General features: G+C 41.0%; 1 protein-coding gene across 2 annotated transcripts in view; it reads right to left on the bottom strand.

Annotated features, from left to right (window-relative positions):
• Positions 1-17,765, bottom strand: part of ADAMTS17 (ADAM metallopeptidase with thrombospondin type 1 motif 17) — a 366,835-nt gene that overhangs the window by 28,864 nt on the left and 320,206 nt on the right. The gene's annotated exons all lie outside the window — the stretch shown is intronic.

Raw genomic sequence — 17,765 nt, 5'->3', positions numbered from 1 at the left:
TGTCATTAGGTGGCTAGGTCTTCTGCACCACAATCCTGGGGCTCTTTTTTTTATTCCTGTAATCACACTTCCACCCAGGGTACACCAGACCAAGCTTATCATGTGAAATATGCCTGATTTTGAAAGACGCCTGTGTATTAAAGTCAGATATTCTCAAATTCTCAGTTGGCCCCTGGGTCTGGCAGACTCAGGTCCTTGCTCTTCCAATTTGCCAGCTGGGAGTGACTTGGATGCGTCAGTACCTGAGCCTGTTTTCTCTTCTGTAAAATGTTGGTTCTAGCTCATACCTCACAGGCTTGTTGGTGGAATGACGGAGATGACCTCCACCGAGCAGCCAGCGCAGGCCCAGTGTGCCACCAGGCTGACCAATTCCCACTGCTCCAACTGGTTAACTGTTACTCTCCCTCTGAGCATCAGCTCTGTTAGGTGGAGCTGTAAGCCCCCAAAGCTCCACGGAATAGGTAGTCTGTATGGATATTCTGAACCCAAACAGAGATGGGCAATTCACTATAAGCCCTTCCTCCCCCAATTCTCAATACCTTTGCATGGCTCAGATGAGAAGAACAGGAACCAGAGCCGGAGGCCTCTGTGTGAGTACTGAGTCCTTTAACTTGGTGTGACTTCTCACCTTCTTTGAGTTTTGAGTTCCTTGTGCACTGAAGCAGCAGCCAGAGCAGTAGCATATTTGTGATGTCTGGATACAAACAGCAAGTGAAGAATCCAGGAGATGATGGGTACAGTGAAGATTCTGGGGACATGAGCTCCTTCCCTTTCTCCCTGGCCCAGGGCTTGTATGAACTAGGCTGTGACTGTCCAGCCAAGGGAAAGCAAACATTTTACTTTACTTTGGGTGACAAGGCCTTTCCCAGGGCACCTGTAACTTTGTTTATTGTGTGTGCTGCGCCAGAAGCTGACCCGCCAAGAGCCCATTCTCCCAGGGTCTCCCCCAAGCAATACCCTGGCAAATGCTGGGCAGCATCAGGCTCTTGCATCTGTGCAAGACTGAGTCCCTCTTCCCTCTCCTGGCAAACTGGAGCCAGCAATTCTGTGATGAGAACAACTTTAACATGTGCCATTTATAGTCTCTGAAGATACATGGCTGCTTTTATTGAACAGATGTCTGCAAAGAAGGAGCGGGGTGAGGAGGTGGGACCCCAACTTAACGAGCTGGGCTGTGATGTTCTCCCAGGGGAACCAGGGCCCCTTTACAGCCGCATGTGAAGGTTTAACTCTGCCTCTCTCCACTTAAAACTTGAGAATTATGAGTTCTCATATACATTTCCCCGAAAAGTAATATTATTCACATATTTGTTTTTTAAAAGAGGAAATGAAAATCTGAAGTGCATCAAGCGGGTCTGAATATGAGTTTTTCTGGGAGCAGGTATTTCTGCTTGCAGAGAGGCACAGCGGTGCATGAAGTTCTCTTTTGTATGGTTAACAATGAGGACTACTGAAAGAAACAACTTTCAGCCTTGAATTCCAATTAAAAATAAAAATAAAACAAAATGATTTCTAGGCTTGAGTGTATCCGTTACACTCTGAAAACAGAGATGAGTGATTTTCCAGGGTTAGAGTCTGGTCCACGTTTTCCTGTAAAGGCCCGTGGGCCATTACAGTTGCTTCCTGTATTCAGGGGCAAGAAAGAGGAAGGCAGGCTAGAGGGAAGGAGAGAGGATGGATGATGGAGAAACAAATTTCAATAATTTACTAAAATATGCGGAAAAATGTTTCTAAAACAGTTTCTCTATTTATTCTACCTGCAAACCTTTTTTTGAAAGCTTGCTGGGTACCCAGGAATGTTCTAAACCCTTGATAGAATTCAGCTTATTTGATCCTTACAATGATCCTAAGCAGACTCATTTACAGATGAGGAAACTGAGGCACAGTGAGAGTATGTGGCTTGCTCAAGGCCACAGTTAGTAAAAAGAGGATCTACTTTTCAGCAGTTTCATTAAGATATACCTCACATACGGTTCCCTCATTTAAGGAGTACAAGTTAATATATTCAGAATTACAAAAGCACTAGCACAATCTAATATTAATTTCTGTCACCCCCAAAAGAAACTCATACTCCTTAGCTGTCATTCCTCAAGACTCATCCATCCCTCCAAGTCCCTAGGCAATTGCTAATCTACTTTCTGATTCTATAGATTTGCCTAATCTGGATATTCCATATAATTGGAATCACATAATATATGGTAGTTTGTGTCTGGCTCCTTTCAATTAGCTTAATGGTTTTAAGGTTTATCCAAGTTGTAGCATATTTCTCTATTTCATTCCTTTGTATGACCAAAATAATATTCTATTATAGATTTACCACATTTTATCTATTCATTCATCACTTGATAGAAATTTGGGTGGTTTCTACATTTTGGATATTATGAATGATGCTACCATGAACATTTGTGTATAAGTTTGTTGTGGATAAATGTTTTCATTTTTCTTGGATATATACTTAGGAGTAGAATCACATGTAATTCTGCATTTAACAGTTTAAGAAATGCCTGACTATTTTCTAAGCTACACCATTTTACATTCCCACCAGCAGGGTCTGAGGTTCTAAATTAATTCATATTTTCTCTCTCTCCCCTCTCTCTCTCTCTCTCTCTTTCTCTCTCTATACACACACACACACACACACACACACACACACACACACACCCCACACACACACGATACTGGATATTGAATCCATGGGCATTTACCTCTGAGCTACTCACCCACCCTTTTAATTTTTTTAGTTTGAGACAGGGTCTCACTAAGTTTCTGAGAGACTTACCAAGTTGCTGAGACTGGCCTTGAACTCACAATTCTCCTGTCTTGGCCCCTCAAATTGCTGGTATTACAGGTGTGTACCACTGTACCTGACTAAATTTTCTATATTCTTATAAATGTTTGATATTATCTTCTTTATTATAGTCATTTTAGGGGGTATACAGTATTGTGGTAAAAGACATAACAAAATTTACTACTTGTTCATGTGCAGCTCAATGTCATTAAGTACATTCTAAATATTATATAACCATCTCCACCATCAATCTCCCAAACTTATCACTTTCTCAAGCCAAAACTATATACCCATTTCCAAACTCCATGTTGCTCCCTCCCCAGCCCCTGGAAGTCACAAGACTATTTTCTTTCTCTCTGAATTAACTACCCTAGGTACATCATGTAAGTGGAAACACACAGTATATGTTCCTGAGTGATTGGCTTATTTCACTTGGCATAATGTCCAGAAGGTGCCTTTGTGTTACAGCATGTGTCAGAACTTCCTTCCTTTGTAAGGCTAAATACACAAATCAATTAAGAAAAAGACAGCAAGGACACTGAAAAATCTCTAGGAATTTCTTATGATTCCTGAAATACTCAGATTAATATCATTTAACCTACACAAAGGAAACCTAAGAAAGGTTAAGCTCCTCTTCTCATTTGACAGTACCTTCTATGCAACTCAGCATATCAAACAAATGTAATTAGTTTAGCATACCATTTGTCAAAGTGAGAACAAATCCTTGGAGATTTTCTTTCTTTTCTTTTTCCCCACAGAAACCCAAAATACTTATTAAAGAAAAAAAAAAGCACCTATAAGGAACATGTGCAGATTTTGCTTTCTTGTCATTATTTCCTAAACAATATAGTGTAACAACTATTCACACAACATTTACTTTGATAGAATTTATTAGTAATCTAGAGATGATTTTCTTTGTCTAATATTACACAACAATGACAAAATGTTATCAGTTGTAATTTTAGTAATTACTACAGAAACAGCAATATTTCTTTATCAACCACATCAAAATAAACTCATTGGATCACTATAGCCATTTTAAGCCTTTTATACTCAGATCATTTGATTATGATGCTTTCCTGAAAGCTCCTGTGATCACCACTTAGCCAGGATGCTTCATTAAAAAAAAAAAAAGACAAATATCCCAATCAGATAATGGGCAAAAAAAGCAGGAGAATAAATCACAGTAGAAGAAATACAAATATTCCTAGACATGAGAACACTCAACCTCAAAAGAGAGCAGAATTTTAAAAAACAAATAATGAGGCACCTTTTCACACATACCAGACTGGCAACACAAAAAGTGTGACTACACCAGATTTGGCCATGAGTGGAGAAGTGGAAGTTTTTACAAGGTGAGCTGAACAGTAGGTAAGAGGAGACCTGTTATCTGAGGTTTTGTTTTCTGAGATTTCAGCTCTCCAAAGTCAACCATGGTCAAAAGCATTAAACAGAAAATTCCAGAAATAAACAATCCATATGTTTTAAACTGTATGTCATTCTGAATAGTGTAATGAAATAAATCTTGCATTATCCTGCTTCATCCATCCTGGGATATGAATCATTCTCTGTCCATGTATCTGCATAGTATATGCTACATGTCTGTTAGTCACCTGGCAGCCATCTTGGTTACCAGGTCACCTATTGAGGTATCATAGTGCTTATGTTCAAATAACCCTTAATGATGGCTCCTAAGTACAAGATTAGTGATGCTGTCAGTCTAGATATGTAAAAGAGAGGCCATAACATGCTTCCTTTAAGTGAAAATGTGAAAGTTCATGAGTTAGGAAAAATGTCACATGCTGAGGTTGCTAAGATGTATGGTAAGAATGAATCTTGTATCTGTGAAACCAAAGAAGGAAAATAGATACTTGTACTAGTTTTCTTATAACATATCAAACTATAAAAGTTGTGGCCACAGTGTGTGATACTTACTTAGTTAAGATGGAAAAGACATTGATTTAGCAATTCCATGTCCAGGGACACAATTTCTTGTATGTATGTGTGTGTGTGTATCTCCAAAGAAACTACATAATATTCACTGAATATCTGTATAAACCTCAAGTGGAAATTCACCTCAATATTCCTCAATGGCAAAAAAATTGAATACATAAAGTATATGAAATAACACAGAGTAAGAAAATGGACATTCCAACAGACGTTCCAGTGTATGGAGGCAATGGGGATGGGTCCCAGAGGCAGATGGATGTATACATGCTTGGACACTTCACAACACACCCACGGTATTCTCTTTTGTTAGGAGATACAAACAATACATACACACACACAGATATATATATATATATATATATATATATATATATATATATATATAGAGAGAGAGAGAGAGAGAGAGAGAGAGAGAAGAAGAGAGAGAGAGAGAGAGAGAGAGAGAGAGAGAGAGAGAGAGAGAGAGAAGAAATTGAGAATTTGTAGAGAGACAGAGAGAGATAAGAAATTGAGAAATCATGTACATCAACCAGGGAAATGAGGACAGGATTCAGGAGGGGTCAAAGAGGACTTTCCATGTGTCTGTGATATATTATTACTTATAAGATGTAAAGTGAATATAGCCGTCATGCAGCTCTGTTAAAACTGGGAGGATCGGATGTGAATGTTCATTAGTTAATCTCAGTACTTTCTTATATATATGAAAACTTTTATAAGAAAAATCCTTACAGAAGCCATGGTCAGCCCAGTGTGAACTAACAGACCTTGGCTGCAGGGAGTGGCAGGGACTGCAGGCGGTTGAGAACATGGTATGCCCTATTTGAGAGGTAAGGTTCCACCCCACTTTGGCCAAGTGTGGTCCATCTTTCAGTTTTAAAAGCAAAGCTGAAAATCCAGCTTCCTCTTGATTTTAAAATGTTGGAAATGACGCCTAAAACTTTAAGATGCCCATGTGGGCAAACCTTGGTCTGCTGTGGAGTTTGGCCCTGTGGCTTCCAGTCTAGGACTTTACACTTTAATATCCTGAAAAGGTATCTGTGGCACATTCTGACCTTGACCTTAGATGTCCTGAAAAATGCACCGGGCACTATTCACTTGTCACCTCCCCAAAACCTTGACTTTGTCCTTGGCTTTGATTGCCATGTTTCTATGTCACATACACAAGTTGGCTTGACAGGTTAGCACTGAGCATTCTGTTCTAAAAAGATTAGGAAAGAAACAATCCCCCAGATTAATGACGTGGCGTGGTTTTCCCAGAACACCCATGAGTGGCAAACAAACACCAAAGTCCTGAACTAAACAAGCTGCAGAAAACACCCCAAGACCTGATTAATACCAGCAGGCGCCCCTGCCCAGCTGTCCAGCCCCACAAAATCATTCAACATGCAAACAGCAGGCAGACCTCCTCTGCATTCCACCCCCGGCGCTGCCCGGCTTTGGCTCTGAGAATGCTCAGAACTTCACAGGACTCTTAGGAAACGTTCTTAGGGGGAGTTTTCAAGAGTTGGGTGAGTCAGCTCCATGTCTTATGGAAGGCGGGCAGCAGGGAAGGGCTGCCCTAGGCTGCCGAGTTAGGAGGGGACAAGGCAGGGCTCAAACATGAGGAGCCCAGGAGCTGGCTGCCTTGGGCAGGTGCTGAGCTTGCCCTGCAGGGGCCCTGGCCCACACTTGGAAGAACTGGGACTGTAAGCTGCATTCTGTTTTGGAAGGCCAAAGATGACTCCCTGTTGGTCTATTTTGAATTCCTGGTACCTCCCAATATGCTGCTGTATTAGAAGCAGTGACCCTGGGTGGTGGCTGTGGTGACCCTCATGGTTAAAAAAGGCCAAGCCAGGTTGGAGCCAGGTATGGTGGCTTAACACCTGTAATCCCAGTGGTTCAGGAGGCTGAGGCAGTACGATTGCAAGTTGGAGGTCAGCCTGTGACTTTTGACCTGTCTCAAGAAAAAAAAAAAAAAAAGGGACTGGGGGACTGGGGATGTTGCTCAGTGCCCCTGGGTTCAGTCCCTAGCACCAATAACAATAATAATAAAACAACAACAATAGTAGCCATGTTGATGCTGAACTTGAAAAGTGATTTCCCAGGGGTGAAAGACATTCAGGTGGGAGCTGTGTGAATAGTTTGCACCCAGGGATGCAAATTCTCAGTCCATGCCTGGCCTTTGGCAGCATCTACCTCTGTGCATAACCTACAGTGAGCAAGGGTGCTGAAGGAGCATAACATGTCACCACAAACCTTGGCACAGATGACTGTCTTGACACTGACAAGCACACTTCCTGATTTTGTCTGTTTCCCCCTTGACTTCCTTGGCACTGGGATTACCTGCCCCTCTGTCTTTTACTCCCCATCTCTTCTCCCTCCTTCACCATTATCTAAGCACAGTGCATCTCTCCCTGGGGTTCATTCTTTGACTCTTTTCTTAACATGGCTCATTTAAAAAACTGTCTTTTGCAATACTTTAATTTTCCATGGTTCCCACAGATACTGGGATGCAGGGGACCCTGACTCTCTATCCTGGGAGCTCCAGGCCTGTGTGATTGACAATGTAAAGGAGAGCAGAAAGTGGTAACCACATGCCTGTGGTTCTGGGTGAGCATACAACATACTTGAAACCTTTCCTCTTTTCCCTATCACCAAAGTCCAGGGGCCACTCCTTTCTCAAAGACCAAACATGCAGAGTTAGGATCTGAAGTCCAGCTTGGTCTGTTCTCTGTACCATGTCCAAGCTATTGCTAAGTCCCATATGTCAACCCCCATAAGGAATCTCAAATCTGGCTTTCCTTCTCCATGTCCATGACCACCTTACCTGGGCACTGGAAATCTTCCAGCCGACTTCCCTACAAGTGATCTCTTTTCCATTCCAAGTAAATGCACCTGTGCCACAGTTTTGGTCATGCTACTTCCTTACTCCAAAATCTTCAATGGCTTCTGAGTGCTTTCTATCTTTCATAACCTGGGCCTGGCACTTAAGACCTAATCTGATGATATAGTCATTCATTCAGCCTATGCCTCTTCATCATTCCATGAAGATTGCAGATATTTTCAGAAATAAAGGCAAGCAAACAAAAATAAGATTCTAGACCAAGGAAAATGAGAATTAAGAACAATGAAGGTAATGGGAAATAGCCTTGTCCCCGCCCCCCACTCCATTCTGGTTGGCCACGTGTGCTCCTTTCTCCCTAGACAGTTGGATATTCCTTGGTTTGGAGGTGTTGGCATGGTTCCCTCTATCTGGAAATACGCCCCCATTTCTCTCAGTTGGCCAGTCTCAGCACCTGCTCCTCCACAGGGTTTAGATGTGCCTCTTCTGCTCAGGCACTGCTAGGCTCTCTTAATGGTTGGGATGCTATTGGTCCTCTTCTGGTCCTCCCAGGAATATCCTAAACTTCCCATGGCTTATAGACTCCTAGGAGCCAAGAGGCTCGGTTCTAGTTCAAGTGTACTGGCTAGGTCTTTTTTGACTTCAGCTCCTAATTTTTCCTCAGGGTCCGTTTTTCCATCTGTGAATGGGGTCAACAGCTCCTATTCATTCATTTCTGACATGGATGTGCCAACAACTGGTCATATATGGTGAATCTTGTTGCTATCCAGTATCCCCTCTGGGTTGACTCCCTTTAGCAGGTGCGTCACAGAACAGCCCAAAATCTGCATCCCCTACTCCCCACATATATGGTTTTGGAAGAACTCCCACGTCCTCTTCAGTAGTGGACTTCACTATGGCAGTGTGCTTGCTCTGAGCACATCCTGAAGCTCAGCTCCCGCACATTGGAGAGACAGTGCCTATTAACACTGCTGGCTAATAAAACAGCCAGCAGTTTCCTATAAAAAGTTACAGTGGGATAAATCTACAATAAAATATTCATGCCCTTTATTTCACTTCACAGAAAGATTCAAACATCCCAACCAAATGCAGTCACAGCAGCTGGTGGGCAGATGTTCTTCAGGCAGGCGAATGAGAGACAATAATTAGTCTCAATTAAGTTCTCAGTAAATTATGTAAGGGAGACCTTTAGTCACTCAGCCCCGAGTGGCTTGCTGAGCCAAAAGCAGTGAACCCGGTCCAAAACTATTTAGAAACTTTAGACTGCTCTGGATAATTCATGTTCTGAGTAAACTGCAGGGTCTTGGCATGAGAGGAAATAATGAATCCCATAACCACTTTCAATTGAGAATAATAATTTGCTAATAATTTTAATAGCTAATGAGCTACAGAAACCATGTTCATGAGTCCTCCAAACAGAAACGAAAGAGTCTATGGCATTAAATCCCCCAGGATGCTTTGGAGATTTTGCTTTGTTAAGTGTCCTGTCAAAGGACATTTTCACTAGAGCACTGCTTCTTCTCCTTGATTTATAAAGCAGTCTCTTAAGTATCAGTGAAGGTGTTTCTGCCTAATTATGCACTTTGGATTTTCTGCTAAAATGCACCTTCAAGATGCTGAGAGAAGGGACCCCTACTTCAAGTCTCTTTGCATTGAGTTTTGTGATATCTCCCTTCTGCCAAATTTCACAGGTTGGCGATCTTAGTTGTCAGGCAAACAAAAGAATATTTGATTTGGAGAGTTGTGGAGAACATCCTATTCCCTGGGGCAATACTTGAAGCCACTCAGGGACCAGACCTCCTCCTTAGTCCACAAAGGCCTGGTCAAGTTTGGCTGTGAGGGTCCTTGTCTGCATCCTTGCCTTATCCTTATCTGTTGAAGATCAGTTTCTAGCACAGAATCTTGTGCTTGTTAAGGACCCTGCACATTTTTTTTTTAAATTGAATCATCACAGTTGCCAAGGAAATTGAAATATGAGCAGAGCTTCCTAAAATGATCTTTGCACTGGTCTCCAGATCATCTTGGACTAGGATTTTGTTTGTTCTAGGAATCCCTTCTATGGCCATACTATTTTTTTTTTATTTAGCAGAAATTCTAACTATAATTTATGCACATAGAAGAAAATCTGGATGGTCCATAAAAATATAAAGCAAGAGAACCAAAGAACACACACGATCCTAGTGCTTTTTCCATATTTTCTTTAATATTGATGTCATACTATAAACAAATCCTTTTATATTGTCTCACTATTGATAACAGAAGCAGTTCCTATGTGACTGAAACTCTTTTCTAAAGGTTGACTTTTTAAGGTTTGCACAAAACCCTCTTATGTGGACAGAGCCATATATTATTTAACTAGTGCATACTTGTTGGACATTTGGGGAGTTGCCAAATTTTTCCATATTTGGGGTGATTTCCAAAGGTGGAACTGGAAATCCTGGATCCAAGGTGATCAGCAAGAACATTCAGAAGACCAGCAGGAACTGCTTTGCATTTCCGCATGACAGGGAGCTCATTACGCTACAACCAGCTATGTCTGCCCCACCAGCCTAGTAAAGCATCAGAGGAGGCATGTGTTCTCCAAGTTGATGTTTTAAGTGTGCCAAGGCACCAGGACAACAAGATCTAGGACAGCCACTCTGTATCTCTGTAATTCACACAGCCCTTCAGCTGTTCTTCATGAAGTAGCAGTATCTCCACCCAATACCCAGCTGGTCCATGTTTCCTTAGCAATGTGGCCCAACAAATCCATGTCTGGGTGTAACCTGACCAGCTTTAAGTAAATAAATAATAGGAACCACATGAACTGGACCCCTCTATGTGCCAGATGTTACGTGTTCTGGTCTCTACTTGATTCCCAAGGAGATGAGGAAGTGGGAGTTCCAAGAAATAACCTGCTTAGGGTTGCATAGCCAGTGACAGGCATTCATCTGTGATTGGTCTATCCAGTGACTAGATAGCAAAGAACACTCCAACAGCCCTGGTGCAATACAGCACAACCACGCTCCCAGTACCTCCTCACACCTAGGCATAAATCCCCGTAGGACATCAATTCTTCCCATGTGGCTGCAGCTGATCTCTTTCCCTGTTGGTCTTTTCCATCAGAGGGAAGTGCTGAAAGGGATTTAGTCTAACCTAAGATGAAGAGGATCCCCTCTCAGACACAGGATTTGGCTCACAGTAGGTACTTAGTAAATATCTGCTAAATAAGTGAATAAAGGATCAGCTTAATTGCTCAGACTAAGGTCAGTGGAAACCACCAGGTCTCCTATGTTTTTTTGGTTACTGCCAAATGTGGATGCCATATTCCATATATTTTTATTTCCACATACAGGGGGTATTGTATTTTTTTAAAAAATGTATATTATTAACTTTCAGCTTTTTAATTGTTTTGTGATCATAGTGTTGCCTGGTAATATTCTACTTATGGAACCTACTGATGTTTTCCTTATGATCAAATACATAGCTTCTGTGAAAACGATGAAAGTGTCCTATTATCAAGGTGTAGTATTTGATTAACAGGACTTAGCGAAACAGAAGATGGCCGTGAATAGAGTGCATCACACCCTGTGTACCACGTCACTGCGTAGGTGAGTTAGAGCAACAAAAAGCTATCTTGTTAGGAATTTACAGAAAAATAGGGGTGCACCGAAACCTAGAGGAAGGATTTCCAGCACCAAGGACCGGTTATTGAATCTCTAACACCAGCCAACTGTGCGACCGGAGTTCCAGGCTGACTGACCCGCAGGCCGTCGGCGCGGCCTGCCCCGCGGCTACAGACGGCGGGGCGCCACCGAGAAGCGACCAGCAAGCAGAGAGAAACAGTGCTACGGATTCTGTGGAATCCTGCTGGCTGTGCACTCACTGAGCTTCAGGCTGAGTTCGGGATTTGAGACAGGGAAGGAAGAGGTCCAGTTCTATCTCCCACAACAGAAAGTCCACCAAGGAAGCCAGCGGCCACCATCTTGGAAAGCTGACGTCACCTCCACCACTCTCCGACAGATTGCAACAATAAAACAGGTGTGTGTTACTCCACCCATCTCCCATACAGCGGGGAATTCACATAAAATCTCTCCCAGGCTTTCCGGGGGAGGGATTATCAGAGCGAGCCTCCATAAAGACGCGGGGAAAGGTAGAGACACCTGACCTTCAACTCCCCCTCCCATCAGCGGCGAAAATGAAACCTGTCTAGCCAGCGCTGGGGGAGGGGCAAGCGGAAAAAATCAAAACAATAGGGTGCCTGGGTTCCCAATAGTCACCCTCCACACCCAGCACCCAGCAAACTGCAGGCCCAGAGGACAGTTTGAACTGCCAAGAGGCATCACACAGGGGAAGGCCGGGCTAGCAGGAGAAACCAGGGCTAGCAGGAGAAGCCAGGGGACGAGAGGCCAGGCCCTCGCGACTGGGCAGCTAGAGATCGCCCACCCGCCGGCGACTGCGCGGCTAGACCCTGAGGTACGGCACAGAGACTCTAGGAAGCGGTCTATAGCCAGGCCTTCATGAAGTAGCTAACTGGGAGCTGAAACCAACCAGAGACAGACCAGTCCCACCCCTCCCTTCGGACACCCCGGCAAGGAGCTTGGGGCCCGCCATAGCAGAGAGGTGATGTCACTGGAGTTTGGCCGTTGGAACTCCTTCACAGCGGAATCCACTTTAGCAGGCATAGTCTACCACCACAAAGGAGAGACAACAGAGATATACAAAACCAAAACAAATTTATAGGAGAGAGCAGAAACACAGCAATCAAACAGAGCTGGAAAGTAACATGAACAACATGAAAAAACAAGGGAAAAAAGGATTACAAACAATGCAGGACAACTTAAATCTACAGGAGGACCTAGAAGCATCAGAAACATGGACAGGGAAAGAACTCAAGGCATACCTAACTCAGATGGAACGGAATATTAGAGAAGACATGAGACAGCAAGTCTAAGCAATGAAAGTATATTTTGAAAACGAATTAAACAAACAAATTCAAATGGCAAAGAATGAGCTTTACCAGGAGATAGAGATCTTTAAAAAAATCAAACAGTAATCCTAGAAATGCAGGAAACTATAAACCAAATTAAAAACTCAAACGAGAATATTACAAATAGACTAGATCACGTAGAAATCAGAACATCAGATAATGAAGACAAAGTTTATCAACTTGAAAAGAATATAGTCAACACAGAAAAGATGCTTAAATCTCATGAGCAATCTATTCAAGAGATATGGGATGTCATAAAAAAAACCAAATTTGAGAGTCATCGGGATAGAAGAAGGCATAGAGGTTCAAACCAAAGGAATGGACAACCTATAAAATGAAATAATTCTAGAAAACTTCCCAGAGATGAAAGATGGAATGGATTGCCAAATCCTGGAAGCCTAAAGGACCCCAAACATTCAAAACCGTAATAGACCAACTCCAAGACATATAATTATGAAGATAGCCAACGTACAGAACAAGGAGAGAATATTAAAAGCTACGAGAGAAAGGAGGCAGATTACATTCAGGGATAAACCAATTAGGTTAACGACTGATTTTTTATCACAGACTTTCAAAGCGAGAAGATCCTGGAACAATGTATTTCAAACGCTGAAAAATAATGGATTCCCACCAAGAATACTGAATCCAGCAAAATGAAACTTCAGATTCGACAATGAAATTAAAATATTTCACGATAAAAAAAGCTAAAAGAATTCGCAGCCAGAAAACCAGCACTGCAAAGCATTTTGAGCAAAATACTGCAAGAAGAGGAATTGAAAAATAGTGCCCAAAACTAACAGCGGGAGGCATCTCAGTAAAGGGGGAGGAAAACAACCAAAGAGTAAAAACTAGCCAAACTAAAATAAATAAATAAATAAACATGACTGGAAGTACAAACCATATTTCAATTGTAACCTTAAATGTTAATGGCCTAAATTCACCAATCAAGAGACATAGGCTAGTAACCTGGATCAAAAAAATAAATTGAACAATATGCTGCCTTCCGGAGACTCAGATGATAGGAAAAAACATACACAGGCTGAAGGTGAAAGGTTGGGAAAAATTGTACCATCCACATGGCCCTCGGAAGCAAGCAGGAGTGGCCATATTCATATCGAATAAAATCAACTTCAAACCTAAGTTAATCAAAAGGGATAAGGAAGGACACTATATACTGTTAAAAGGAACCATCCACCAACAAGACATAACAATTATCAATTTGTATGCACCAAACAATGGTGCTGCAACCTTCATAAAACAAACTCTCCTCAAGTTCAAGAGTCAAATAGACCACAACACAATAATTATGGGTGACTTCAACACACCGCTCTCGCCATTAGACAGATCCTCTAGACAAAAGCTGAATAAAGAAACTATAGAACTCAATAGCACAATCAATAACTTAGACTTAACTGACATATATAGAATATATCAACCATCATCAAGTGGATACACGTTCTTCTCAGCAGCACATGGATCCTACTCAAAGATACACCACATATTATGCCATAGGGTAACTCTTAGTAAATATAAAGGTGTGGAGATAATACCATGCACCATATCTGATCATAATGGAATGAAACTGGAAATCAATGATAAAAGAAGGAAGGAAAAATCCTACATCACATGGAAAATGAACAATATGTTACTGAATGATCAATGGGTTACAGAAGACATAAAGGAGGAGATGAAAAATTCTTAGAGATAAATGACAATACAGACACAACATACCGGAATCTATGGGAAACAATGAAAGCTTTTTTAAGAGGGAAATTCATTTCCTGGAGTTCTTTCCTCAAAAAAAAAAAAAAAAAAAAAAAAAAAAAAAAAAAAAAAAAAACCAACAAATAAATGAACTCACACTACACCTCAAAACCCTAGAAAAGGAAGAGCAAAACAACAGCAAATGTAGTAGAAGACAAGAAATAATTAAAATCAGAGCAGAAATCAACGAAATTGAAACAAAAAAAAACATTGAAAAAATTGATGAAACTAAAAGTTGGTTCTTTGAAAAAATAAATAAGATCGACAGGCCCTTAGCCATGCTAACGAAGAGAAGAAGAGAGAAAACTCAAATTACTAACATACGGGATGAAAAAGGCAATATCACAACAGACAATACAGAAATACAGAAGATAATTAGAAAGTATTTTGAAACCCTATATTCTAATAAAATAGAAGACAGTGCAGATATAGATAAATTCCTTAAGTCATACGATCTGCCCAGATTGAGACAGGAAGACACACACAATTTAAACAGACCAATAAGAAAGGAAGAAATAGAAGAAGCCATCAAAAGACTACCAACCAAGAAAAGCCCTGGACCGGATGGGTATACAGTGGAGTTCTACAAAACCTTCAAAGAAGAATTAATACCAATACTTTTCAAGCTATTTCATGAAATAGAAAAAGAAGGAGCTCTCCCAAATTCATTCTATGAGGCCAACATCACCCTGATCCCGAAACCAGACAAAGACACTTCAAAGAAAGAAAACTACAGACCAATATCTCTAATGAACTTGGATGCAAAAATTCTCAATAAAATCCTGGCAAATCGAATACAAAAGCAAATCAAAAAACTTGTGTACCATGATCAAGTAGGATTCATCCCTGGGATGCAAGGCTGGTTCAATATACAGAAATCAATAAATGCTATTCACCACATCAATAGACTTAAAGATAAGAACCATATGATCATCTTGATAGATGCAGAAAAAGCATTCGACAAAGTACAGCATCCCTTTATGTTCAAAACACTAGAAAAACTAGGGATAAGAGGAACTTACCTTAACATTGTGAAAGCTATATATGCTAAACCTCAGGCTAGCATCATCCTAAATGGAGAAAAACTGAAGGCATTCCCTCTAAAATCTGGAACAAGACAGGGATGCCCTCTCTCACCACTTCTATTCAATTTAGTTCTCGAAGTACTAGCCAGAGCAATTAGACAGACAAAAGAAATTAAAGGCATAAAAATAGGAAAAGAAGAAATTAAATTATCGCTATTTGCGGATGACATGATAATATACTTAACAGACCCAAAAGGGTCTACAAAGAAGCTGCTAGAGTTAATAAATGAATTCAGCAAAGTGGCAGGATATAAAATCAACACGCATAAATCAAGGCATTCTTGTATATCAGCAACAAAACTTCTGAAATGGAATTGAGGAAAACCACTCCATTCACAATATCCTCAAAGAAAATAAGATACTTGGGAATCAACCTAACAAAAGAGGTGAAAGACCTATACAATGAAAACTACAGAACCCTAAAGAGAGAGATAGAAGAAGATCTTAGAAGATGGAAAAATGTACCCTGTTCATGGATAGGCAGAACTAACATCATCAAAATGGCGATGTTACCCAAAGTTCTCTACAGGTTTAATGCGATGCCAATCAAAATCCCAACAGCATTTCTTGTAGAAATAGATAAAGCAATCATGAAATTCATATGGAAAACAAAAGACCCAGAATAGCAAAAGCAATTCTAAGCAGGAAGTGTGAATCTGGAGGTATAGCGATACCAGATTTCAAACTGTACTACAAAGCAATAGTAACAAAAACAGCATGGTACTGGTACCAAAACAGGCAGGTGGACCAATGGTACAGAATAGAGGACACAGAGACCAATCCACAAAATTACAACTTTCTTATATTTGATAAAGGGGCTAAAAGCATGCAATGGAGGAAGGATAGCATCTTCAACAAATGGTGCTGGGAAAACTGGAAATCCATATGCAACAAAATGAAACTGAATCCCTTTCTCTCACCATGCACAAAAGTTAACTCAAAATGGATCAAGGAGCTTGATATCAAATCAGAGACTCTGCGTCTGATAGAAGAAAAAGTTGGCTCCGATCTACATATTGTGGGGTCGGGCTCCAAATTCCTTAATAGGACACCCATAGCACAAGAGTTAATAACAAGAATCAACAAATGGGACTTACTTAAACTAAAAAGTTTTTTCTCAGCAAGAGAAACAATAAGAGAGGTAAATAGGGAGCCTACATCCTGGGAACAAATTTTTACTCCTCACACTTCAGATAGAGCCCTAATATCCAGAGTATACAAAGAACTCAAAAAATTAGCAATAAGGTAACAAATAACCCAATCAACAAATGGGCCAAGGACCTGAACAGACACTTCTCAGAGGAGGACATACAATCAATCAACAAGTACATGAAAAAATGCTCTCCATCTCTAGCAGTCAGAGAAATGCAAATCAAAACCACCCTAAGATACCATCTCACTGCAGTAAGATTGGCAGCCACTATGAAGTCAAACAACAACAAGTGCTGGCGAGGATGTGGGGAAAAGGGTACTCTTGTACATTCCTGGTGGGACTGCAAATTGGTGCGGCCAATTTGGAAAGCAGTATGGAGATTCCTTGGAAAGCTGGGAATGGATCCACCATTTGACCCAGCTATCGCCCTTCTTGGACTATTCCCTGAGGATCTTAAAAGAGCGTACTATAGGGATACTGCCACATCAGTGATCACAGCAGCACAATTCACAATAGCTAGACTGTGGAACCAACCTAGATGCCCTTCAATAGATGAATGGATAAAAAAATGTGGCATTTATACACAATGGAGTATTACATAGCACTAAAAAATGACAAAATCATGGAATTTGCAGGGAAATGGATGGCATTAGATCAGATTATGCTAAGCGAAGCTTGCCAATCCTTAAACAACAAATGCCAAATATCTTCCTTGATATAAAGAGAGCAACTAAGAACAGAACAGGGAGGAAGAGCATGAGGAAAAGATTAACATTAAACAGAGATGAGTGGGGGGAGAGAAAGGGAGAGAGAAGGGAAATCATATGGGAATGGTAGGAGACCCTCAATGTTACACAAAATTACATATAAGAGGTTGTGAGGGGAAAGGGGGGGAAACAAGGGAGAGAATTGAACAACAGCAGATCAGGTAGAGAGGGAAGATGGGAGGGGAAGGGAGGGGGGATAGTAGGGGATAGGAAAAGTAGCAGAATACAACAGTCACTAATATGCCATTATGGAAAAATGCGAATGTGTAACCGATGTGATTCTGCAATTTGTATTTGGGGTAAAAATGGGAGTTCATAACCCACTTGAGTCAAATGTATGAAAGATGATATCTCATGAGCTTTGTAATGTTTTGAACAACCAATAAAAAAAATAGGACTTAGCTTATTGGCTCTGTTGTTTAGGCCTTTTATATTCTTTTTTATTTTTGGTCTACTCACTACTTCGCC

This window comes from Spermophilus citellus, assembly GCF_964194105.1.
Source record: "Spermophilus citellus genome assembly, chromosome: 4".
NCBI lineage: Eukaryota > Metazoa > Chordata > Mammalia > Rodentia > Sciuridae > Spermophilus > Spermophilus citellus.
This window is presented reverse-complemented; position numbering and strand designations above follow the sequence as displayed.